We start from the raw sequence: 27,203 nt of genomic DNA, 5'->3' as shown, positions 1-27,203 counted from the left end.
ACAAAAAAAAAGCAAGGCTATAGTATGGCAAAAATGTCAAAATTTGACATGTTCCAAAAACAACTGAAAACACTTCAAAACAGCATAAAATACCGTGCCGAGACACGCCATAGCATTTAAATGTGTAAAAATGGTCAAAAACACCATAATTTGGCAGGTCAAAAAAAGGACCAAAAAAGCAAGGCTATAGTATGGCAAAAATGTCAAAATTTGACATGTTCCAAAAACAACTGAAAACACTTCAAAACAGCATAAAATAGCGTGCTGAGACACGCCATAGCATTTAAACCTGTAAAAATGGTCAAAAACACCATAATTTGGCATGATGAAAAATGACAAAAAAAGCAAGGCTATAGTATGGCAAGGCTATAGTGTGGCAAAGATGTCAAAATTTGACATGTTCCAAAAACAACTGAAAACACTTCAAAACAGCATATAATACCGTGCCGAGACACGCCATAGCATTTAAATGTGTAAAAATGGTCAAAAACACCATAATTTGGCAGGTCAAAAAAAGGACCAAAAAAGCAAGGCTATAGTATGGCAAAAATGTCAAAATTTGACATGTTCCAAAAACAACTGAAAACACTTCAAAACAGCATAAAATACCATGCTGAGTAACGCCATAGCATTAAACCGTTCAAAAATGATCAAAAACACCATAATTTGGCAGGTCGAAAAAATGACAAAAAAAGCAAGGCTATAGTATGGCAAAAATGTCAAAATTTGACATGTTCCAAAAACAACTGAAAACAATTCAAAACAGCATGAAATAGCGTGCTGACACACGCCATAGCATTTAAACGTACAAAAGTGGTGAAAAACACCATAATTTAGCATATTGAAAAATGACAAAAAAGCAAGGCTGTAGTATGGCAAAAATGTCAAAATTTGACATGTTCCAAAAACAACTGAAAACACTTCAAAACAGCATAAAATAGCGTGCTGAGACACGCCATAGCATTTAAATGTGTAAAATGGTCAAAAACACCATAATTTGGCATGTCGAAAAAATGACCAAAAAAGCAAGGCTATAGTATGGCAAAAATGTTAAAATTTGACATGTTCCGGAAACAACTGAAAACACCTCAAAACAACATAGAATAGTCTGCTGAAACACGCAATAGCATTAATACCTGTAAAAGTGGCCTAAAACACAATAATTTGGCATGTCGAAAAAATGAAAAAAACAGCAAGGCTATAGTGTGGAAAAGATGTCAAAATTTGACATGTCCGAAAAATGGTTGAAAACACTTCAAAACAGCATGAAATAGCGTGCTGAGACATGCAATAGCATTAATACCTGTATAAACGGCCTAAAACACAATAATTTCGCCTGTCAAAAAAATGACCAAAAAAGCAAGGCTACAGTATGGCAAGGCTATAGTGTGGAAAAGATGTCAAAATTTGACATGTCCGAAAAACGGATGAAAACACTTCAAAACAGCATAAAATAGCGTACTAAGACACGCGATAGCATTAATACCTGTAAAAACGGCCTAAAACACAATAATTTGGCATGTCGAAAAAAATGACCAAAAAAGCAAGGCTATAGTATGGCAAAAATGTCAAAATTTGACATGTCCCAAAAAAATTTGAAAACACTTCAAAACAGCATACAGTAGTGTGCTGAGACACGTCATAGCATTAATACCTGTAAAAACAGCCTAAAGAAAATAATTTGGCATGTTGAAAAAAATGACCAAAAAAGCAAGGCTATAGTATGGCAAGGCTATAGTGTGGAAAAGATGTCAAAATTTGACATGTCCCAAAAACAGCTGAAAACACTTCAAAACAGCATGAAACAGCGTACTGAGACACGCTGTGACATTAAACGTCCAAATATGGTCAAAAACACCATAATTTGCGTTGTCAAAAAAATGACAAAAAAAGCAAGGCTATAGTATGGCAAAAATGTCAAAATTTGACATGTCCAAAAAACGGTTGAAAATACTTCAAAACAGCATAAAATAGCGTGCTGAGACACGCGATGGCATTAATACCTGTAAAAACGGCCTAAAACACAATAATTTCGCCTGTCGAAAAAATGACCAAAAAAGCAAGGCTATAGTATGGCAAGGCTATAGTGTGGAAAAGATGTCAAAATTTGACATATCCCAAAAAAATTTGAAAACACTTCAAAATAGCATGAAATAGCGTGCTGAGACACGCTAAAGCATTAATACCTGTAAAAACGGCCTAAAACACAATAATTTCGCCTGTTGAAAAAATGACCAAAAAAGCAAGGCTATAGTATGGCAAGGCTATAGTATGGCAAAGATGTCAAAATTTGACATATCCCAAAAAAATTTGAAAACACTTCAAAACAGCATAAAATAGCATGCTGAGACACGCTATAGCATTAATACCTGTAAAAACGGCCTAAAACACAATAATTTCGCCTGTCGAAAAAATGTCCAAAAAAGCAAGGCTATAGTATGGCAAGGCTATAGTGTGGCAAAGATGTCAAAATTTGACATGTCCCAAAAACAGCTGAAAACACTTCAAAACAGCATGAAATACCGTACTGAGACACGCCATAGCATTTAAACGTGCCAATATGGTCAAAAACACCATAATTTGCGTTGTCAAAACAATGACAAAAAAAGCAAGGCAAAAATGTATGGCAAAAATGTCAAAATTTGACATGTCCCAAAAAAAATTGAAAACACTTCAAAACAGCATACAGTAGTATGCTGAGACACGCTATAGCATTAATACCTGTAAAAACGGCCTAAAACACAATAATTTGGCATGTCGAAAAAAATGAAAAAAACAGCAAGGCTATAGTATGGCAAGGCTATAGTGTGGAAAAGATGTCAAAATTTGACATGTCCGAAAAATGGTTGAAAACACTTCAAAACAGCATGAAACAGCGTACTGAGACACGCTGTGACATTAAACGTCCAAATATGGTCAAAAACACCATAATTTGCGTTGTCAAAAAAATGACAAAAAAAGCAAGGTTATAGGATGGCAAAAATGTCAAAATTTGACATGTCCAAAAAACGGTTGAAAATACTTCAAAACAGCATAAAATAGCGTGCTGAGACACGCGATAGCATTAATACCTGTAAAAACGGCCTAAAACACAATAATTTCGCCTGTCGAAAAAATGACCAAAAAAGCAAGGCTATAGTATGGCAAGGCTATAGTGTGGCAAAGATGTCAAAATTTGACATGTCCCAAAAATGGTTAAAAACACCTCAAAACAGCATGAAATAGCGTACTGAGACACGTCATTGCATTAAAACCTGTAAAAACGGCCTAAAAAAAATTAATTTGGCATGTCGAAAAAAATGACCAAAAAGGCAAGGCTATAGTGTGGCAAAGATGTCAAAATTTGACGTGTCTCAAAAAACAGCTGAAAACACCTCAAAACAGCATACAGTAGTGTGCTGAGACACGCGATAGCATTAATACCTGTAAAAACGGCCCAAAACACAATAATTTCGCCTGTCGAAAAAATGACCAAAAAAGCAAGGCTATAGTATGGCAAGGCTATAGTGTGGCAAAGATGTCAAAATTTGACATGTCCCAAAAATGGTTAAAAACACCTCAAAACAGCATGAAATAGCGTACTGAGACACGTCATAGCATTAAAACCTGTAAAAACGGCCTAAAAAAATTAATTTGGCATGTCGAAAAAAATGACCAAAAAAGCAAGGCTATAGTATGGCAAGGCTATAGTGTGGAAAAGATGTCAAAATTTGACATGTCTCAAAAAACAGCTGAAAACACCTCAAAACAGCATAAAAAAGGCGGGCTGACACACGCCATGACATTTAAATGTGCAAATATGGTCAAAAACACCATAATTTGGCCTGTCAAAAAAATGACCAAAACAGCAAGACTATAGTATGTCAAGGCTATAGTATGGCAAAAATGTCAAAATTTGACATGTCCCAAAAAAAATTGAAAACACTTCAAAACAGCATACAGTAGTGTGCTGAGACACGCTATAGCATTAATACCTGTAAAAACGGCCTAAAACACAATAATTTCGCCTGTCGAAAAAATGACCAAAAAAGCAAGGCTATAGTATGGCAAGGCTATATGAAATAGCGTACTGAGACACGCCATAGCATTTAAACGTGCAAATATGGTCAAAAACACCATAATTTGCGTTGTCAAAACAATGACAAAAAAGCAAGGCTATAGTATGGCAAGGCTATAGTGTGGAAAAGATGTCAAAATTTGACATGTCCCAAAAACAGATGAAAACACTTCAAAACAGCATGAAACAGCGTACTGAGACACGCTATGACATTTAAACGTGCAAATATGGTCAAAAATGAATCTATAATTTATGCTGTCAAACAATGACAAAAAAAGCAAGGCTATAGTATGGCAAAAATGTCAAAATTTGACATGTCCAAAAAACGGTTGAAAATACTTCAAAACAGCATAAAATAGCGTGCTGAGACACGCGATAGCATTAATACCTGTAAAAACGGCCTAAAACACAATAATTTCGCCTGTCGAAAAAATGACCAAAAAAGCAAGGCTATAGTATGGCAAGGCTATAGTATGGCAAAAATGTCAAAATTTGACATGTCCCAAAAAAATTTGAAAACACTTCAAAACAGCATGCAGTAGTGTGCTGAGACACGCTATAGCATTAATACCTGTAAAAACGGCCTAAAACACAATAATTTGGCATGTCGAAAAAAATGACCAAAACAGCAAGACTTTAGTATGGCAAAAATGTCAAAATTTGACATGTCCCAAAAAAAATTGAAAACACTTCAAAACAGCATACAGTAGTGTGCTGAGACACGCGATAGCATTAATACCTGTAAAAACAGCCTAAAACACAATAATTTCGCCTGTCGAAAAAATGACCAAAAAAGCAAGGCTATAGTGTGGCAAAGATGTCAAAATTTGACATGTCCCAAAAACAGATGAAAACACCTCAAAACAGCATGAAATAGCGTACTGAGACACGTCATAGCATCAATACCTGTAAAAACGGCCTAAAACACAATAATTTGGCATGTCGAAAAAAATGGACAAAAAAAACAAGGCTATAGTATGGCAAAAATATCAAAATTTGACATGTCCCAAAAAAATTTGAAAACACTTCAAAACAGCATACAGTAGTGTGCTGAGACACGCGATAGCATTAATACCTGTAAAAACGGCCTAAAACACAATAATTTCGCCTGTCGAAAAAATGACCAAAAAAGCAAGGCTATAGTATGGCAAGGCTATAGTGTGGAAAAGATGTCAAAATTTGACATGTCCCAAAAACAGATGAAAACACCTCAAAACAGCATGAAATAGTGTACTGAGACACGTCATAGCATCAATACCTGTAAAAACGGCCTAAAACACAATAATTTGGCATGTCGAAAAAAATGGACAAAAAAACAAGGCTATAGTATGGCAAAAATATCAAAATTTGACATGTCCCAAAAAAATTTGAAAACACTTCAAAACAGCATAAAATAGCGTGCTGAGACACACTATAGCATTAATACCTGTAAAAACGGCCTAAAACACAATAATTTCGCCTGTCGAAAAAATGACCAAAAAAGCAAGGCTATAGTATGGCAAGGCTATAGTGTGGCAAAGATGTCAAAATTTGACATGTCCCAAAAATGGTTAAAAACACCTCAAAACAGCATGAAATAGCGTACTGAGACACGTCATAGCATTAAAACCTGTAAAAACGGCCTAAAAAAAAATAATTTGGCATGTCGAAAAAAATGACCAAAAAGGCAAGGCTATAGTGTGGCAAAGATGTCAAAATTTGACATGTCCCAAAAACAGCTGAAAACACTTCAAAACAGCATGAAATAGCGTACTGAGACACGCCATAGCATTTAAACATGCAAATATGGTCAAAAACACCATAATTTGCGTTGTCAAAACAATGACAAAAAAGCAAGGCTATAGTATGGCAAGGCTATAGTGTGGAAAAGATGTCAAAATTTGACATGTCTCAAAAAACAGCTGAAAACACCTCAAAACAGCATAAAAAAGGCGGGCTGACACACGCCATGACATTTAAATGTGCAAATATGGTCAAAAACACCATAATTTGGCATGTCAAAAAAATGACCAAAACAGCAAGACTATAGTATGTCAAGGCTATAGTATGGCAAAAATGTCAAAATTTGACATGTCCCAAAAAAAATTGAAAACACTTCAAAACAGCATACAGTAGTGTGCTGAGACACGCTATAGCATTAATACCTGTAAAAACGGCCTAAAACACAATAATTTCGCCTGTCGAAAAAATGACCAAAAAAGCAAGGCTATAGTATGGCAAGGCTATATGAAATAGCGTACTGAGACACGCCATAGCATTTAAACGTGCAAATATGGTCAAAAACACCATAATTTGCGTTGTCAAAACAATGACAAAAAAAGCAAGGCTATACTATGGCAAAAATGTCAAAATTTGACATGTCCCAAAAAAATTTGAAAACACTTCAAAACAGCATGCAGTAGTGTGCTGAGACACGCGATAGCATTAATACCTGTAAAAACAGCCTAAAACACAATAATTTCGCCTGTCGAAAAAATGACCAAAAAAGCAAGGCTATAGTATGGCAAGGCTATAGTGTGTCAAAGATGTCAAAATTTGACATGTCCCAAAAACAGCTGAAAACACTTCAAAACAGCATGAAATAGCGTACTGACACACGCCATAGCATTTAAACGTGCAAATATGGTCAAAAACACCATAATTTGCGTTGTCAAAACAATGACAAAAAAAGCAAGGTTATAGTATGGCAAAAATGTCAAAATTTGACATGTCCCAAAAACGGTTGAAAACACTTCAAAACAGCATAAAATAGCGTGCTGAGACACACTATAGCATTAATACCTGTAAAAACGGCCTAAAACACAATAATCTCGCCTGTCGAAAAAATGTCCAAAAAAGCAAGGCTATAGTATGGCAAGGCTATAGTGTGGCAAAGATGTCAAAATTTGACATGTCCCAAAAATGGTTAAAAACACCTCAAAACAGCATGAAATAGCGTACTGAGACACGTCATAGCATTAATACCTGTAAAAACGGCCTAAAACACAATAATTTGGCATGTCGAAAAAAATGGACAAAAAAACAAGGCTATAGTATGGCAAAAATATCAAAATTTGACATGTCCCAAAAAAATTTGAAAACACTTCAAAACAGCATACAGTAGTGTGCTGAGACACGCTATAGCATTAATACCTGTAAAAACGGCCTAAAACACAATAATTTGGCATGTCGAAAAAAATGAAAAAAACAGCAAGGCTATAGTATGGCAAGGCTATAGTGTGGAAAAGATGTCAAAATTTGACATGTCCGAAAAACGGTTGAAAACACTTCAAAACAGCATGAAATAGCGTGCTGAGACACGCCATAGCATTAATACCTGTAAAAACGGCCTAAAACACAATAATTTCGCCTGTCGAAAAAATGACCAAAAAAGCAAGGCTATAGTATGGCAAGGCTATAGTGTGGAAAAGATGTCAAAATTTGACATATCCCAAAAACAGCTGAAAACACCTCAAAACAGCATAAAAAAGGCGGGCTGACACACGCCATGACATTTAAACGTGCAAATATGGTCAAAAACACCATAATTTGCATTGTCAAAAAAATGACCAAAACAGCAAGACTATAGTATGGCAAAAATGTCAAAATTTGACATGTCCCAAAAAAATTTGAAAAACATTTCAAAACAGCATACAGTAGTGTGCTGAGACACGCGATAGCATTAATACCTGTAAAAACGGCCTAAAACACAATAATTTCGCCTGTCGAAAAAATGACCAAAAAAGCAAGGCTATAGTATGGCAAGGCTATAGTGTGGAAAAGATGTCAAAATTTGACATGTCCCAAAAACAGCTGAAAACACTTCAAAACAGCATGAAATAGCGTACTGAGATACGCCATAGAATTTAAACGTGCAAATATGGTCAAAAACACCATAATTTGCATTGTCAAAAAAATGACAAAAAAAGCAAGGCTATAGTATGGCAAAAATGTCAAAATTTGACATGTCCGAAAAACGGTTGAAAACACTTCAAAACAGCACAAAATAGCGTGCTGAGACACACTATAGCATTAATACCTGTAAAAACGGCCTAAAACACAATAATTTCGCCTGTCGAAAAAATGACCAAAAAAGCAAGGCTATAGTATGGCAAAGATGTCAAAATTTGACATGTCTCAAAAAACAGCTGAAAACACCTCAAAACAGCATAAAAAAGGCGGGCTGACACACGCCATGACATTTAAACGTGCAAATATGGTCAAAAACACCATAATTTGGCATGTCAAAAAAATGACCAAAAAAGCAAGGCTATAGTATGTCAAGGCTATAGTGTGGCAAAGATGTCAAAATTTGACATGTCCCAAAAATGGTTAAAAACACCTCAAAACAGCATGAAATAGCGTACTGAGACACGCTATAGCATTAATACCTGTAAAAACGGCCAAAAACACAATAATTTGGCATGTCGAAAAAAATGACCAAAACAGCAAGACTATAGTATGGCAAAAATGTCAAAATTTGACATGTCCCAAAAAAATTTGAAAACACTTCAAAACAGCATACAGTCGTGTGCTGAGACACGCCATAGCATTTAAACGTGCAAATATGGTCAGAAACACCATAATTTGCGTTGTCAAAAAAAAGACAAAAAAAGCAAGGCTATAGTATGGAAAAGATGTCAAAATTTGACATGTCCCAAAAACAGCTGAAAACACTTCAAAACAGCATAAAATAGCATGCTGAGACACACTATTGCATTAATACCTGTAAAAACGGCCTAAAACACAATAATTTCGCCTGTCGAAAAAATGACCAAAAAAGCAAGGCTATAGTATGGCAAGGCTATAGTGTGGAAAAGATGTCAAAATTTGACATATCCCAAAAACAGCTGAAAACACTTCAAAACAGCATGAAATAGCGTACTGAGACACGCCATAGAATTTAAACGTGCAAATATGGTCAAAAACACCATAATTTGCATTGTCAAAAAAATGACAAAAAAAGCAAGGCTATAGTATGGCAAAACTGCCAAAATTTGCCATATCCAAAAAAGGGCTGAAAACCACTTAGTATAGTATATTGAGGCATGTTATAGTATACAGTGTTGAAAAAACATCCAAAAACGGCCCAAAAATCTATAAAATAGCAAGTAATAGCAAAAATGACCAAAAAGGCAAGGCTATAGTATGGCAGAAAATGTCCAAAAAACAGCTGAAAATCACCTAGTATAGCATGTAGGGGCATATTATAGCATACAGTGTTGAAAAAACATCCAAAAATGGCGCAAAAACCTGCAAGCATGTGGAAAATATGACCAAAAAAGCAAGGGTAGTATGGCGAAAAATGTCAAAATATGGCCTGTCCCAAAAACCGCTGAAAACTGCATAAAATAGCATGGCAAGACACGCCATAGCATAGAATGTTGCATAAACTTCCCAAAGCACTATAATCTAGCAGGTCAAAAAAACAATGGAAAATGCCATACTATAGTATTGCAAAAAATGTCAAAATATGACATGTCCCAAAAGCCACTGAAAACCACATAAAATAGCATACCCAGACACATCATAGCGTAGGACACTGCAAAACTACCCCAAAGCACCATAATACAGCAAATAGAAAAAAAACAATAGAAAATGTCATACTATAGTGTGGCTAAAATTGTCAAAATATGACATGTCCCAAAAACCGCATAAAATGGCGTGCGGAGACATGCCATAGCATAGAATATTGCAAAAACAACCCCAAGCACTATAATATAGCAAAAAAAAAACAAAACAAAAAAAACAAAACTAAAATGCCTTACTATAGTATGGCAAAAAATGTTAAAACATGACGTGTCCCATGAACAGCTGAAAACTGCATAAAACCACATAAGATAGCATGCCAAGACACATTGTAGCATAGAATGTTGCAGAAACAGCCAAAAACACCATATTATAGCGGGACGAAAAAACTATGGAAAATGCCATACTATAGTATGGCGAAAAATGTCATGACATGACATGTCCAAAAAACAGCTTAAAACTGTATAAAATAGCGTGCCGAGACACTCAATAGCATAAGATCTTGCAAAAACACTATAATATTGCATGACTTTGACCACATGCTATAGTATGACTTTTTATGCTACTTTGGACGACATACTATAATATGAGTTTTTTCATGCTATTTAGGTCCATATGCTATAGTATAACTTTTTTATGCTATGTTGGACTGTATGGTTTGGTATAATTTTTTTTTTATCATATTTTTGTATCACTTTTTTATGGACAACCTGCTATACTATGAGTTGTTCATATTTCAGACGACATGCAATAGTATGATAGTAATATTTTATGTTATTTTGGAAACATGGTATACTCTGACTGTTTTTGGACAACATGCTGTTGTATATTTTTTTAAGTGTGTGAAACATCAAACTGTGGCTTATGCTACTATGAAATGTATAAAACAAGTTGAAAATTTAAACGTGTGCAGCTACAACAATGAACAGCAAGATATACAAATTGAGAATACATATAACAATATATACAATGTGTAACATGTGAAACATGGCCTGCATTCAAGAGAAGAATATTGCACATTTGAGTGAATGCACACAGGATCACTGTAGTTGAAATAGTAATATTGCACCAAATCTTGCAGTGAAATTATAGTATAGTGTGTTGTTCAAAATATCATAAAAAGTTAAAGTTTAGTATGTTGTTAAGAATATAATAGAAAAGGCATAGTATGTCATTAAAAGTATCATAAAATAGTCCTTATATTGTATGTCATTCAAAACATCATAAGGAAGTTATAGTATATATGACACTGAAAATAATAAAAATCTCATCATATAGTATGCTGTTCAAAATATCATGAAAAACATATAGTACAGTATGTTATCAAAAATAGCATATAAAAGTCATACTAAAGTGTAACCTTCAAAATATCATTAAAAAGTCAAAAATAGTTTGTCCTTTAAAATATCATCTAAAAGTCTTAGTACAGTACGTAGTCTGAAATACTATAAAACGTCATATCATAGTATTTTGTCCAAAATACAAAAAAACCCCTCCTTATTACTATTACTTATTACTGTATGTTGTCCGAAGTGGCATTAAAGAGACCAAAGTATGTTGTTAAAAATGGTATTGAATATAATAAAAAATTTAATCAAAGTCATTGTTTAGTAGTCATAGTACTACTATAGTACTTTAATGAAAAATATCATCGTATAGTAAGTCAAAAGTCATCGTATACATTTTTCACAAAATATCAGTGTTGTATGTCAAAAACTAATAATACAGTATGTAATAAAAAAGTTAGCATATGGTATGTCATGAAAATCTAAGTGTAGTATGTCAAAAATACAGTTTCGAATTTTTAAAAAAAGTTGTATCAAATTGTAATGAAAAATCATAAAATACAGAATTACATGTATCAGAATTGTATGTTGCAAACAAATGTGTTAAAAATGTCATAGTATAATAGGATGTAAATAATGTAATGACAAATGTATAGTATCGAATGTCAAATTGTATAAAAAAGGCATGGTATTGTGTGTAAAGAAAGTCAAATTATAGTCAACAAGTCACAGTAAAGTTTGACCAAAAATAAATACAAATCTTAGTATAGTATGTCAAAAATGGTATAGATTGGTCACAAAAAGTAATGGTACAGTATGTCAAAAGTTGTTTTTTTAAGTCATACGGTTTGTCAAAAGAGTCATACTAAAAAATGTAATGAAAATGTCAAAGTATAGTTTGTCGAAAGATTCTCATTATATGTAAAAAATGACATGGCATAGTATGTCAAAAACGTGACACTACACTGTGTCATAAAGAAGTTATAGTATAGTATGTCAAACGGTCATAGTGTAGTATATCAAAGAGTCATAGTGTAGTAAGTTAAAAAAAGAATAAACTTACACTATAGTATGTCAAGAAGTCATGATATAGTAGGTCAAAAAATGTCACAGTATAGTTCTTCAAAAATGTCCTCATCTAGTATGTAAATTTATAGTAATGTATGTAAAAAGTAGCCATAGTTAAGATTGTAAAAAATAAAAACAAAAAAGTCAAAGTTGTTGCATGTGAAACAAAGAAGAGAAAAAAGCAATAATAACTTTAAAGTTATTTAATAATAATAATAATAATAATAATAATAATAATAATAATAATAATAATAATAATAATAATAATAAAATCATAGTTTATGCACTTTTCCTGTACAGCCTTCAATAATATGCTGGCTCCCTAAATGACACTCACTCATCAAAACTTTGAGGACCCTTGATTTAATATTTTGATTTCAAACTTTTCTAATAAAATGGCAAGTTAGTTTAGTTTCTGAAAAAAGTTACATAGAGTAAAAACGTTACATGGAGTAATTCGCCACAGAACCGCCTTGAGCGTTGAGTTGCAGAAGATGTTACTTGAAACTATAATTTGCAATAATTTTGGCAATCCATTAATTGTTCCCTTTTCTAAGATAAATATGGCAAGCATCACATAGTTCCACCTTCTTGATTGTGAGGATTTACTGCATTGTTCTGATTTTTGTTCTTGCAAACAGAATGTGTTTGGGTTTTAGACTGCAGACTGACGGTTCAATAGAACAAACTATCTGAAGATGTACCATTGTGATAGAGAGTCTTCACTACTTTATGACAAACCATTGGCTAATCAATTAAGAAAATATCTGTGCATTAATCAGTCATAAAAAATAATCATTAGTTACAGTCTTTGTGTTGGAATAAATGCACTTACTTTCCGCCTCTGGAGCACACAGTAGAGTGCATGGACTCAAGCTTTGGGTAAATAACCATCACTACCACTGAAGTGTCCTTGAGCAGGTCACTGAATCCCTGCAACCTCCGGGGATGCTCTGCCCTGTTGGTGAAAAGAAAAATAATAATATGAAAATGATACAACATTTTTATACTCTTTATTCCTCCCTCTCTGTCTATGATGGTATGATTGTGGGTATTGGCATATTCTACTCTTAGCACTTAAAACATGCGCTGTTTAACAGCATCAGCAAGATGCCTAAACTGTGAGGCAAACTGAATGACTCGGGACTGTATTTCAAAAGGGATTCCACATGGACATGAATTTTGAGCTCATGGTGGAGCTTAATCTGGATCTAAGAGACTTATTCCATCATTTATGATTCAGAAAATTGGGGGGGAACACGACATTCATCACCTGCTTCAGCAACATTTCTGATTTAGTGGTCAAATGGATGGATATTGCCTCTATTAGTCCTCATTATTACTGTAAATTCTGCAATACTGCCAGGTCGGCTCGGTAGGGATTATGGACCATTATGAGCGGAGTGGAGACAGAGACAGAGATACCTTCTCTAGCAGATGCAAAGCAGATAAAGTGGAGGGGCAAGAGAGAGGAGTGTGACCAGGCTCCATATAATGTTAATACAGGAGACAGAGCTCTGATTAGGGTACAACACAATCCCATTCTGCTACACTTAACAGCATCCTCCATAACAGCATCGCTTGGTTCGGAGAGCCAAATGTCTGGATGCTGGACGATGCACACATTCACTCAAACACACACACACAGCCTGCCCTCCAAATACCAGTGCATTACTGCCTTGGCGCTCATTGACAGAGCTGCCACTCACCACGAAGACGGATGCTCCTCCTGGGACAATTCCAAACCTCCTTCATTGACTCATTTGTTTTGCTGATCTAACTACCTTTGAACACAACGCTGAGATGAGTGTGTGTGCTCTTTAAGAGGCAGGAAATCTGTGTTTTGTGTGTTCATTTTTGTGCCAAACAGTGACCACAGTTCCCACCACTCCCTCAGTGTTGGTAAAACACCCTCATGGGGACTGCTAACAGTCGGCACAGGATTAGAAAGCCTGCAACCAATCTTTTCTCCGGCTAACTTTAAACTACAAGTGATGCTCTCCCTCATGAGATGCTGCACAAATAAGTCCTGTTGCTCATTTATGCATGTTTCCCTCCAAGTTCCTTGATTAAAAACATGTAAATGACTGGTCTAAGATCCCAGCTTCCCTGAGCATTATATTAACCCAAACAAGCCTTTAAAATTTGCATTTTCATTCAATTCGAGGAGGCTCTGGGATCCTCCAGCCACCAGTCTCTCTTCCACTTCAAACCTCCAATAACATCTTCATCTCCTATCAGTCTCCCATTGGAGTGTGTCACGACCATGGACTACACACGCATCTTGGCAGACAGCCCCACATTCATCACACACTCCCGGCCATGTCGATAGTCACCAGGCTGAGCAGGCTCATAATGAATTTGAAGAGTTGCACACCTATAGCAAAGTCATTTACTTTATCAGTCTGATAAAAGGAAGTGATAAGATTGTGGCTCGGCACTGTAAGAGTATCAGCCTCACTCTGCTATTCATCTCACCAAGATCTACAAATGGCAAAGCTCATCCCTCAAGGCAGCCGCACTGAGCCTTTATCTATAGAATTTAAAGAAGGGCTAATATCTCATAAGAATGTGTGCTTATGAAAACCATCATTTCCATATCATTATCAGCCTGGATATCTGACTGCCATACTAAGAAGCTTCTCTATTCTGCTTCTGGTTCAGGAATTGCTGGCAGAATACAGGTGCAAATATGATTTGGGCCTATTCCTCTTATGAAGTTGACCCTCCGTAATTGACACAGACACACTGGCAATTTGATTAGCTCTTCCTGCTGCTTGAGGGCATTTGACCATTGCAACCCTCATGGTCTGCTTTATGTACATAGCTCCACCTATTGGTGAAGTGCAGGGACAGCACACAGAGCAGGATAAGTTGCCTGACTCACATTGTGTTTGGAATTTAGCCACTGGGCCAAATCCAAGAATACTTAACAAGAAAGGCCACGGCTGAACCACACACCTAAACCAATTAATGAAGCCAGATCATCGCTGCAGGAGCAAGGCTACATAATAAAACTGGAAAATGCATAAATATATATTTTTTCTGTTGCATTGTCAATCAATAAACATTTATTTTTCCTTAATGCTTCATGCATAAGTGATTCTCCAGATGTCTGTGTGTGGAGACATGCATATACAATAACCTACATGCAGATTTGGATGTGTGTGAGTGAGCAAACTCTTGTGTCCGCAGCTAGCCCCGTGTGTAGGCGTGTGTGCATGTGCCACTAAAAGTAGTTTGTCCCGTTATTACAAAGAGAACTGATAAGAGCCTCTTGAAACACTTGAGATAAGCTCGCCGGCTTAAGTGCACATGACATTGTCGCCAAACATGCAAGGCACAGGAATGAGAGTCAAGAAAAATGGGAGGAAACACACACACAGAGTTCAATAGTAGTGTCATTGACAGCAGCAAAAGAAAAAAGAATGCGCTCAATAGCAAAACAGTGTGTCACATGAAGTGAAAATTACTGTACATCGATTCATCAAGATACATCATTAAAGCTGTCAAACATCAAAGGCTCTCTGATCACAGCTCATTCTTGAGAGACACCAATAGCCTCATTTATCATATTTGTTTGAGCAATGAGAGACAGAGTAAGGCAAGATGAGAAAGAGGGAGACGGAAGAGAGTATAAGTCAGATAAAGAAAAGGAAATGAATAGAACTAGACCACTTTTTAAAAAGGGTGGAAAGAAACAACAGATGTATAAACAGAAAAGACTGCAAAAGCAGCTAAAAAAAACAGAAAAGAGAAACCTAGAAAGTGATTAAATAGCAGAGTCATATGAGAGATAATTAATAGCAAGCAGCAACAGAGATTTCTAACACTTCTGTTTGTAGTGGGACGCCACCTGGACTGAGCCCTAACCCCTGAGGCTCTCCAAGCTAAGCATGCTGGTTCAGAGCTTCACACACCTGCATGCACCCAAAAATGTGCACAAACCACTATCTCTCCCACCATCTTATTATTTTTTATTATCTGCATCGCTCACTCTCACCTTTATTTGACCTCGTGAGGCTTCCAGCACATCACTCACTTTAGTCCAGATTTATTATCATTTATCATTTTATTAACATGGGAAACATTTTAGGGTGGAGGGGGTGGGGGGATGAGATTGTATTGCTAATTTCTATCCAAATAATGCTTGTAAGAGGACATTTTTAAAGTTTATGCGGCCCGTGATCAAATGGTTTTTATATATCCCCAGGCTCTTGTATTCTCCAAATTGCTTCAATAAATAACTTGTAAGTCTAATTATGCAGCAATTAATTGCAGCCAACATGGAATGCCCATCAATCTTGTGACTTGAAAAAGTCTTTTCCAGCACAGCCTGGCAGTCCAAATAAGAAATTTGATTAGATTTTGCAAGCACGTATGGGATTGTGCGTGTGTGTGCCAGTGTGTCATTATGCGTGCATGTGAGTGTGACTGTGTGTGTGTGTGAACATGTGTGAGTGCCCATGGAGGTTACAGCCAGATCACAGACGAGAGAGCTCCATCCCAGCAGCTCTCCGCAGTCTGCTCTCTCTGCCGTCTCGTCCAGTTGCTATGGCAGCAGCAGTGAAGGCTGTATCCATGGCCAAAGGAGGAAGCTGGCATCCCCCAATAACAGACCTTCCACCCCGCCTCTCTCCCTGTCTCCCCCCGCCAGGCTCCTGACCCGCTGGTGAACCTGCCTGGGGGTCGGAGGTCAATGGCTCAGAGCTGCCGAGTGACAGTGAGGGATGATGGGGGAGAGAATGAGAAAGAGAGGAGTTACACCACACAGATGGGGAGGAGAGATGAGAAAATGAAAAGATGAGACCAAATTTGATTACTATCAAGAGGTGGGGGTGTGAGTGGCGAGTTTTAGAAAATGGCTGCTGTTTTCCCCGTTGTTTTTAAAATGGAGGTGGATTTTATTTTATATTCCATAATTTTAGTTCATGGTTTATTGTCTTGTTTGTGGGTGCATGCTGAGCTGAGGGGGTTAAGGGGCAGGGGACAAGGGACAAGGGAAGGAGACAAGCAGTTTGAGGCAGGGAAGGATTCTCAGTGACTTCCACTTTTTGATTTTTGATTTTTGGGACCACAAGAGAAAGTGTTTCTCTCCTTGACTGTGTACAACCCGTCTGGGGAGAGTAAAGGTATGTGGGACAGGAGTTATCTGTGTTTAGTATGTAGTCAAAGGGGTTGATATGGTCGAGGGGGGGTCAAGTGAGTTGACCCCTGACCCTTCTGCCTCTGAGAGGTCAGACAGTTGTAGGTTAGCTCCAAACACAACTTCCTCACCTTGAAGATTTGTGTGCTCTCATACCTAGGGGCCTTTAAAAGTATGCAGTTGTTCATCAGCGTTTGTCAGCCGCTATTTCCCAAAGCAAAGATTTGACATCCTTCTACATTTTTCTGCTCAACGATGAAATGTGGTTTTAATTTAGTTTACCTGAACGTGTGCGTTAAATTATCTTCAATAGTTTTCAGCGTGCATGGGCTGACGATTGGTTTAGCAAAATCTTTAAGTGATCAAGAAAGAAAAAAGGATCCATAAGGAGAATGGAGCCAGAGAGGAGGGGCAGAAGAGATGACCCCCACCTACAGACACACACCACCATCTCCTGCAATGTTACAACCTGTGACCATACATTATCATCAACCCTGCTGCCAATACGAACCAGGAAATCACCTCACTATTGCCTGAAATAAGCACCACAGTGGCTCGTTTGAATACTGTGAGGATAAGATTACCCCCTAGTGGCTAATGTTTGCAACAGCACCCTGAAACTCATCCGTATGAGTGAATGTCAACAGCTAACCATACAATCAATCTCCATCCCTAACACTCTGTGGTCCATACAGTAGCTATGGAAGAGAGACTCTAACACTGCCTATTCCATCTGATACACGCAATATGTCAGCACTATCAGATGTAACTCTATAATTTTCCTGCATCTTTGTCATTATCATGGGCTGGTGTGGACTGTAGGAGCCAGTCAGTCAGGATTCTCAACCTTGGGGCCCACACAGTAGCCAAGAGGGCATGGCAGAGGGTGTGTGTTTGTTTCCACACATAAACACACACACAAACATGCTTGGGGCGCTATGCAGACACTTTACACACACACTCTTTTACACTCACCGCTGCATCTTTTTTTCTTGCATGTTCTCCAGATGTCGTGTCCTCTTCGTCACCCCGTTCCTCCGCTCCGCTCCGCTCGGTTCCCCCGCCCGGAGACTTGTCACAGCCCCTAACCGCATCAGGAGCACTGCTAGATTGGATATACATGATCTGTCCATCCATCAATGGAGAGAGAGAAAGAGAGAGAGAGGAGGTGGTTGTCTATCTGTGAAGAGTGAGATAGAGATGTGAAGATGTGAGGAGAAGGAGAAGAATTGGGATTGAGTGTCGTCTGCACGCAACACAAAGGAAATAATATATTTAAGAGAAGACATACAGAATTCAAAATTACACAACACATGTAAAGTTTATGTAGGACAAGTTAATACTCTATGCAGCTCATGATCTCGGGGTCTGTGTTTCTCAGCACAGTTATTGGCAGTGGTGGAATGTGGGGTGAATTCTGGTTTAGCAGGACACTTTCTGATAATTTAACTTCTGTGTCTTTTTCAATCATGATCCTAATGTCTTAGCCCTTCATATGATATATCCCAAATAGCATAAAAACTCTACTATACTGTACAGAAAATGTTTAATTCTTTGAAGTAGAATGAAGTAAATAATTGCAGTGATGTCATAGCCTCATAACCTTTATTTTTTAATCACATACTTGCTAATGTAAGTATATAGACGTACTGATAAAAATGATAAAGCTTAACTCTCCCGCTTTACTAGTATTTCCCCTAATTTATTCAAATACTGCACTTAAGTAGCCTACAAGTTTTTTCCTTTTCATGCCACTTTATACTTTTACTCTACTGCATTTCAGAGGGAAATATTGTACTTTTCCTTCACTGCATAATATCTGATACCTTAAATTACTACTTTACATAGGAAGTTTATAAAATAGCCTCTGATGTTTTGTTATAAATTATACTACTTAACAGTTACAGCTGAAATAAATTAGTTGATTAAGAAATAAGCTGACTGACAGATAATCAATTGGCAAGTATTTTTTATAAACACATTTCATTTTTTTTTTAGAATTGTCAGTTTTTTGGGTGTTTGAGGGCTTTTTTATTTGTTTCATAAACCGTTTTTAGATTTTTCTGCACTGGGTACTTTTACTTTTCATATTTTAGATACATTTTTCTTACTTACTTTTACGTAAGTAGCATTTCCAACGCAGGACTTTTACTTTCAAAATAGTCCACACTGCTTATTGGTCAGTAATATAATTAGCTCTGTTGGGTGGGGAGTTCCAAGTTACATGTAATGAAGTTACGTGATCAAATTATAAAATTAATGTAATTGTGACCATTAGGTACTGAGAAGAAAATATGTGATTAAATCAGTAACTAATTAAATGTTGGTGATTACAAATGGATTAGATCTATATATTTTTTTTTCTGTAAAAAGCCTAATGTATATGCAGAATACATTTTATTTTCATCATTTTATCTAAGAATACTTAATAAAGGTTTGACAGTAATCAGTGTTGAGATTAAGATTAGAATTTTACTTTAGTATTGTTGTGAGATTTACACTACCTGATTTAAATTGAGTTTTTTTTTTTACTTTTCAGGTTTCTTGCCCAGTTGAAAATATTTTTTTAAAAAGTAATCAAATTCAAATCAAAATCAATTATAATAAGTTACTTCAATGACATAATTAAAATAGTTACATTACTATTACATTTGTACACGGTAACTAGTAATCTGTAACCTATTACATTTCAAAAGTAACTTTCCCAATACTGGTGATTAGTGAAAATGTACTTCTGGAAAGACGTGCACTACCTGCCCGTCTCCCTGAAAACTGAAAGAGAGTTTTAGCCTTCATCTGTGTGTCTCTGTCCCCTCATCATCTGTCTCCCGGTGTAGCTACTGATGCTGAATCATCTCTCCACCCCCCCCACCCCCCACCCCCTCTGTCATTCTGTGGGTTGAATGAGCTGGAACATGTGTGTTACACAGCCCCTGCAAAATGTGTTACTATGTGGGCACACATAGTTGAGACCTCTGGGAGTTGAGCTAACAGTTGGCTCTATGCATTTTTTCTGCAGGTGTTCCAGTCTAGTTTGATGCTTCCCTGTTGCAAAACATGTTCATCATCTTCAAAGAAAAGCTGAAATGTGTGATATTTTTCTCAGAATTTGCCTTGAGGTTCCATCTGTGTTTTGCATGTGAGCTATGACAATTGTAATCATCTTTGACATATTATATGTTGATGATTTAATTTAAAGTGTGATATTACATGTGATTATAGACTATTAAGGGTTTCGACAGTTAATACCAAGCAGCAAGAGAGCAATATTTCTGGAGATGCTACCCTGCCATCTGTAAGAGTGTGCTTGCAAATGACAGCCATTTTTTTCTTCAGCTGTCAAATAAATGAATCTAAATGCAAAACACAACATCTGACTGCAATAAAAACAACACTGTTCCTACCATTTCTACAACGTGCTGTCATATTTTTTTGATGCTGAATATACAGTATGAGGAGGGTTCAATCTGAGGTTGCCCTAACACTCCATCGTTTTATCTCGTGATATTCATCTACGTCTGCTCCTCTATCTTTTCCATACATTTCCAGGTGATGCAGTATCACAAGCACATCTGCACATCTCCTCCTTCTCCCTTCTGTCTCCATCTTGCTCTCCTTATTCTCTCAGTCTCCTTCCCTCTCTCCTCTCCCCTCTGTTTTTCCTCCCACCTGCCTTCTCCTATCTTTCCTTCCATTTTCATACTGACGCCCCCCACGCCTCTCTCTCCCTCCATCCCTCTCTCCCTTTCTCTCTGTCCCCTCTCCGCTCTCTCTCTCTCCGCTGTGCTCTGATGAATTGCCTTCCCCTCCCGGTGAACTCGACCGATAATCCTGGGGAAGCAGTAAAAGATCATCGATCAGCCCTGCAGACAGGCCCACAAGCCACAGCACAGGAACAACACGCTAACAACAAGCCTCTGCACTTGGCTCTCAGTGTATACTGTATGTGCATGCATGCACAGGCCTGCATGTGTTTGTGCAAGTGTTTGTATGCATGCATGCATGCATTTGCATGCTTAATGAATGCATGTAGGAGGTTGAACACACATAGACAAGTTCTAGATTCAGTCATTGCTGCGGGTAGTGTTTCATGTGCTATGTTTAGCTGCATGTGTCACAGGCATGCTTAGCATACACTGAAGAGTTTCCTCTGCTCATCCTGCTTCCTCACGTGATCCACCTCCTGCTATGTGTCATCAACTTAGAATGTGTGCACATATGTGGTAACGTGCATGTTTGCATGTGTTTGCCTCTTTGAGTGTGTATGCTTGTCAGCATGTGTGTATAGTATTTGTATATGTATGCAGCACTCACAGAGGCCATAAATCATGTGGCATTCTCCAGGCTCATCCTGAAGGAGAGGGGTAGAGAATGCACATGATCTTGGGTAAAGCTTGATGGCTATGAAATTGACCAATTGATTGATTGAAATAATTAATTTCGCACCGTGCTTTTATGGCTGAGAAGCCAAGCGATCATTAGTTTGCAACAACCAAGTGAAGACAGCCCGATTGTTTTATAATTTCCACTGAAACATAGCAAAGCACTACTGCTGCAGGCTTAGGATAATGATAAGCTACCATCTATTTGGTTTAAGTTATATGACATGATATGATAGCTAGGACTGTGCAAAGTCATGTATGAAGTCCATTCGTCTTCATCCTCCATTTTGCACACAAAAATAAGCCATCTTGAGCGATTCAAGTACGAGGCAGCCAATGGTCATTATTCTATCCCCTTAAATATGACAAATGGAGGACTGCTTCTATTGAATCCCATTCTTTACATGCCATATTACAACGCACTGCTGTTCGCCAGTGTGGAGGAGCTTGACCATAAAAAGCCAGTTGCTTGGAAAATAAATCACTACTTTGACAAGGGATGAACTGCTTTTCATTGAGGAGGCTCACCATTCATACTTTATCTCCCTTTTTATTTTGGAACTGTTTGTGAGTTGTCCTTCAGTGCCTTTCTCTCTGCTGCCTTTGTTCCTAATGTACTGGCAAGGCTGACTTCATTAAGCCCTGTATGTGGCAAACACATTTATGTCCTATTTTGATTTTTTCCTATTTCATTTTGCCGTGATACACCACAGCACTGCCACCAAAGCGGAAAATAAAGCCCCTATCATGCTTGAAGCCATCTGCTCTTTGTGAGCAAGGTGACACCTTGTGGTCAAAGCAGAGAATCGCACCTCCTGCTGAAATCTAGCAAACACAAAAGGAAGATCAGCTGACATACTGTACAATGCAACCTGTCTCAGCAGAGAGCTAGCCTGCAATTATCAGCAATTTTGAGCTGAGAGAATGCGTCCCATGCGGAACAAGAGTAAGGCACGCACACACACCACCCCACAAGCCTCAAAGGACACCTGCAACAGGTATCTGAAGCATTTCACAAGTATGAGAAGGCGTTACGGGCCATGATTCTTCCAATACCTAGGGAATGACTTAATGTGTGGGTGTGTGTGCGAAGCTTCGTGTGTCCCTGTGCATTTTCCTGAGAGTGAAACGCCACCAGGACATTGACAGATCGCAGGGGAATGTTCAATTGCAGGTTGTTGCGTCCTGCTGTCATTGGGCTCATCTGTCATAGGGCAAGGCTAGCTGGGAGGCAGGAGGAGGCAGGAGTGAGGGGCGTCACTCCTCCCATAGATGATGATCACACCGGAGCTCCTGCCAAGCAGGCTGCTGGCCCTGTCTTGCTCCTGTGGTCCCTAGGAATTCTTCTCCTTCTCAGTCAGCTCCAGAGCAATAACATTACAGCTTTGATAGAACACACTGTAGATGACAGTATGAAGCAGACAGGGATTTTCCTACTTGAATACACAACAGGTCTGTGTTTTTATCTCTCTATCTTTTGGCCATGATGCTGTGTTGACTGCACCAAATCTTTGTTGAGATTAATTTGGCAGCTTGTGGGACCATTTTGGCTGGATAATGAGACATTTCTCTCAACAAATGCCACACACAGATGCTCTGTTTCAGAGATGAGTCAATGCAGAGCCCTGCAGGAACATAACTGATCTGACCTGCTTTTTCTCTCTCCCTGCAAGTTTGCCTCACCCTAGTTGCACTCCAATAACCTTGCTTGTGTCTTTCCCACGTAACTAATACTTCCTCATCCTTCCTTTTTCCTCCTTTGTTTCTTCTTCCTGTTAAAAAGTCTGTTGTTGTTACACTGACCCAAGGCCGCACTTTCACATGTGCACCCTCTACAGTCAAGGCTGGGAAGTGCCTTTGTTGTTACAAGAAGGAAAGATACAAACAGGAAGGCCAATTACAGCCCAGCAGTCATCTATCTGTCAACCATTTGACAGGAACATAGCACAGCCAAATATATGACTCCCCCATAAATCACAGCATCTCACTCTAACTAGCCTGTCTTGTGTGAGTAATTAGTAGTATCATGCAGAAGCATTTCGGCGTCCCGAAATACCATTAGATCATTTTACTTTTGATTTTCAGTCACTTTTCTCCCAAACCCACACACTCAAATAGCCAAATGTTCCTGAAAATTATATGCATAAAACTGATTTAGGAGGCACTCAGGAAATCGATCATGCAACAGAATCGTTTAATGTTTAAGGAAGGGCCTTATGATTTGTGGATGTTGAAACAGAGTTCATATTCCACATTTAAAGATTAAAAAGAGGACCTTGTATTTTCATAGTGGGCCCTAACCGCCTTGTACCCCCTTGCAGCAGTCCCACCCCGAGAGCTCCATTGCTATTGCAGATGCTTTATGACGGGCAATTTAGCTTCAGCTGCTATCTGGGCCATCTCAGGAATGGACGCGCTTAGAATCAAGTGCAATAAAGCAGAGAGGGAAGTGGTGAAAAAAGAAGGGGGGAAGAGAGAAAATAAAGAGAGACAACAAGCTCGTCTGGACAGCCCCTCTGGACAAAAGGTTTGGGGGTAGGGTCTCCTGTGGTCACACACACTCACACAAATACAAACACTGGTTTCCCAGGCACTCGGCTAGACAAGGAAGAGGCATACCTGTTTGTTTTCACAGAAGCTTCCAAACAAGGCCAAGCTTGTGTGAGTGAATCACACATGCTGGCTTTTTGTGTATTATGTGCACAAGTTTTTTTTTCCCCTTGTGCATGTGTGTGGGTGTGTGTGCATGTGTGTGTGAAACATTTGGTCCTCCACACCGGCTAGGCTTTGTTGAGTCTGCTGAGCTCCAGGAAATCTCCTGAGACGGGGAGACAGATTTACACCCTTCCCCCTGAGAGGGCTTTACAGCCTGGGACCCAGCAGAGCAATGGAAGGGCCAAGAGCGCCAAGTGAAGAGCAGGGTGATGAGACAGAGAGGGAGAGGAGAGGAAAGAAGGGGAGGATAAAGGGAGAGAGGACGGATGAAATACGGCTGAGATTGGGAAGCGGGGGGGCTGTGATATCGATGGAATGCAACATGGCCGCTATTTGCTTGCCGCCCTTCGCCTCCACTCACATGCACTCTTTTTCTTGTACCTTGTGTCTCTCGCTCTCAATTTATCCCTACTGCTCCTACACACATAGACACACATGCACAAAGAGAGGCCATAAATCTGCCACTGAGTGCTGCTGGGATAGAGACACCTAAGACAGGCCTATGCTGTGTTTGGAGAGAATGCAGATGTACCTGCCTCCAGCACATCATCCTCTGTCCCTCGTCCTCTCCCTCATTCTCCGCCTCTTCATTTTATCCTCTCGATCTCTCTCCAGAGTTATCTGTCTCATGTTCTTAACCCCTTTCAACCTTAACTCGGCTCATCTCTCCTCCATTCCCTCTTCCCCTTTGGTCTCACTTTAAGGACTGATGCTCTCCCACTTGGGGGGAACAAAAAACTCCAGCCGAGTCCCATGCCATTGTTGTGTCCCGAGACAAGGCTGAGCCAGAGGACGCACAATGGGGCAAACAGAAGGGGAGATGTGGCTCACACTATAGGCGGCACCTTGTGAGGGAATAATGGTAACAAATACAGGGACTATGCAACCTGTTTGCTGCAGTTCCTCTGTCTAAGAGCCGGCATCCATCATCCTGTGACAGCTCTAACTACCTGCTGAGTGATACCTGATGTCCTCAGATGGGCTACATTCACAGCTACACCTCTACATGATATGTCTGGGATAAAGACAGACAGGGACATCAAAAAAGAAACAGGAAAACTCTTGAGTAGGTGTCATGTTTGCCCATAATGCAGAATGGTGACGGCAGGTGTAGGTTTTGAGGGGATCTATAAAAGCATCTTTGTTCGTCAGACAGCATAATAACTATAACTATAGCTAATGTTTCAACCCATCTGCATCGGCCGTGATGGCCTCCAGACAGAGCAGACCTACAAACCCGTGCACACGCCCTCACATTCACTGCAAAGCAGTAACACCTATGCCTTGACATTATCACTACCCTTGTTTCCCAGCTAAAAACAAGGCCTCAAACACAGGCACACACACGTAAACACATACTGTCCAAACAGACGTGGCCCGTATGACCTGATTTACAGCGAAGTAAACGGTTTAAGCCGCACATCTCACTCCAACACCTAAACACCTGACAGGCCTCTCATAAATAAGGCTGGCCAGCGACTCCCACATAATTTACACCTTGGCTATCTCCTAAGCTAACATGTAACAGGTCTCCACTCCATATTTCACCACCCAAAGCTCAGCACTCACTGGAAAAGATAGACGTGCAAAAGTTAGTCCAGAAGAAAGGGGGCAGGGGAACTTCAAAAGCTTACGAGAAAAGGTCTGGGTTTTGAATGTGGTGCGAGGATTGAAGTTCTCCTGGCCTGGAGTCATGCGTGCGTGAGTGAGTGTGCATGTGAATGACCCTGGCCCGGGGCGTAGCCTAGTTTAGCCTAGCCGCAGCACAGCTCAGATCAAGGCCCACAGCCAGGAGTTCCACTTCTCCGTCTACCATAAATCGTCCCGCCTTTATCTGTTCTCTCTTTCACTGGCTGAAACTTATCCTCTTCCATTAAGAGTGATGGATCAGCACCTCTCAGGGCGTAAGAGACTCTGAGGTTACAGGTCCTTGCAAAGATTGTGCTTTACACTGCAAATGTGAAAGAAATATACACACAGGCATACTTCCACATACGCCCCTAAACCATTCAGGCAACATGAGACATGAAATAAATTTCCAGGCAGGGATGGGAGTTGTTGGAGTTGTTTGATGTTGGAATAATTTCATAGCAGCTGATATGCATCTGTAATGGTAATTCATTGTAGAATGAGTGCAAACAATGATGTATCTTTTTAATGTTTTAAGTTGCAGGCCTTGTGGTTTTTTAATTGTCAGGTACCTTCTTTTGGATTTAGCAGCATCTGTGCTCCCTCTGGTGGCTGCTCCCCGCCATGATCACTTCATGTGTCAGTTGGATCTTCTATGACTCTTTCTTCATTTGGTCTGAAACAAGAATAAATTTAAATTTACTACGAGTTTACTACGAATTAACTTTCTGTGTCAATCATACATGTAGTACCACCACTAACAATTAGAATAACCAAATAAGGTTATACTTTGTCTTTATTACAATTAACACAGATTTAAAATTATAGACTACTATTAAATAACGTGCGTTATATCACTATAAAGACATGTAAACAGAATACAAAGCGAGCATTTTGTCCCATGCAAAAGCACTTGGCTGTGTTTGTAAGGCTGTTTTTCCTGCTGCATGGGTGAGATTATAGTTTGGCAAGAGATTTGACAAAACTTCTCCACATGTTACAACAACGACCTCAGATCAGTAGCTGCCTGTGTGTTTACTTTAAAATTGTGTAGCAGTAACACCTGATTGGTGTTTTGCTGTATTGTGTTACTTGTGAAATGAGGGCTGCTGAAAGGACTAATAGCTTTATTATTATTGCAGAATATTTAGAATGTCAATATCTTTACTATAAAAATGAAAATAAACCAGACCCAGCCCAGATATGAGACCTCTGCAAAACGCAATAAATAGGCCTCTCGAGAAATTGCAACATCCTTTATATTTGCAAACAAATGCTAAATGTTGCAGACCTAAGCAGTCGTGCATTGATATTCCAATACACAATATTATCTTTGGGTGTTGTTGCTTCAGGCTGCAGCTGCAGGCCGGCTGAGTGATGTTTGCCTCCGGTGGTGAGAGAGTAAAACAGCA

The 27,203-nt window shown here is 38.7% G+C and overlaps 1 long non-coding RNA gene across 2 annotated transcripts; it reads right to left on the bottom strand.

The window, feature by feature from the left end:
• Nucleotides 1-1,662: 1,662 nt before the first annotated feature.
• On the bottom strand, nucleotides 1,663-26,468 carry LOC148188726 (uncharacterized). 2 transcript variants are annotated; one of them, XR_015777505.1, is made up of 4 exons: nucleotides 26,364-26,468; nucleotides 18,041-18,245; nucleotides 4,629-16,629; nucleotides 1,663-3,606 (listed from the first exon to the last, which is right to left on the bottom strand). It is a non-coding gene; the product is annotated as an uncharacterized LOC148188726 (long non-coding RNA). The 2 variants fall into 2 exon arrangements; XR_015777504.1 differs by having other exon boundaries at nucleotides 4,629-12,877.
• Nucleotides 26,469-27,203: the final 735 nt, after the last annotated feature.

This window comes from Plectropomus leopardus, chromosome 9 (assembly GCF_026936395.1).
Source record: "Plectropomus leopardus strain MGB_pleo_1.0 chromosome 9, ASM2693639v1, whole genome shotgun sequence".
Lineage (NCBI taxonomy): Eukaryota > Metazoa > Chordata > Actinopteri > Perciformes > Serranidae > Plectropomus > Plectropomus leopardus.
Note: the sequence above shows the minus strand (reverse complement) of the source record. Positions and strands in the feature narration are given on the sequence as shown.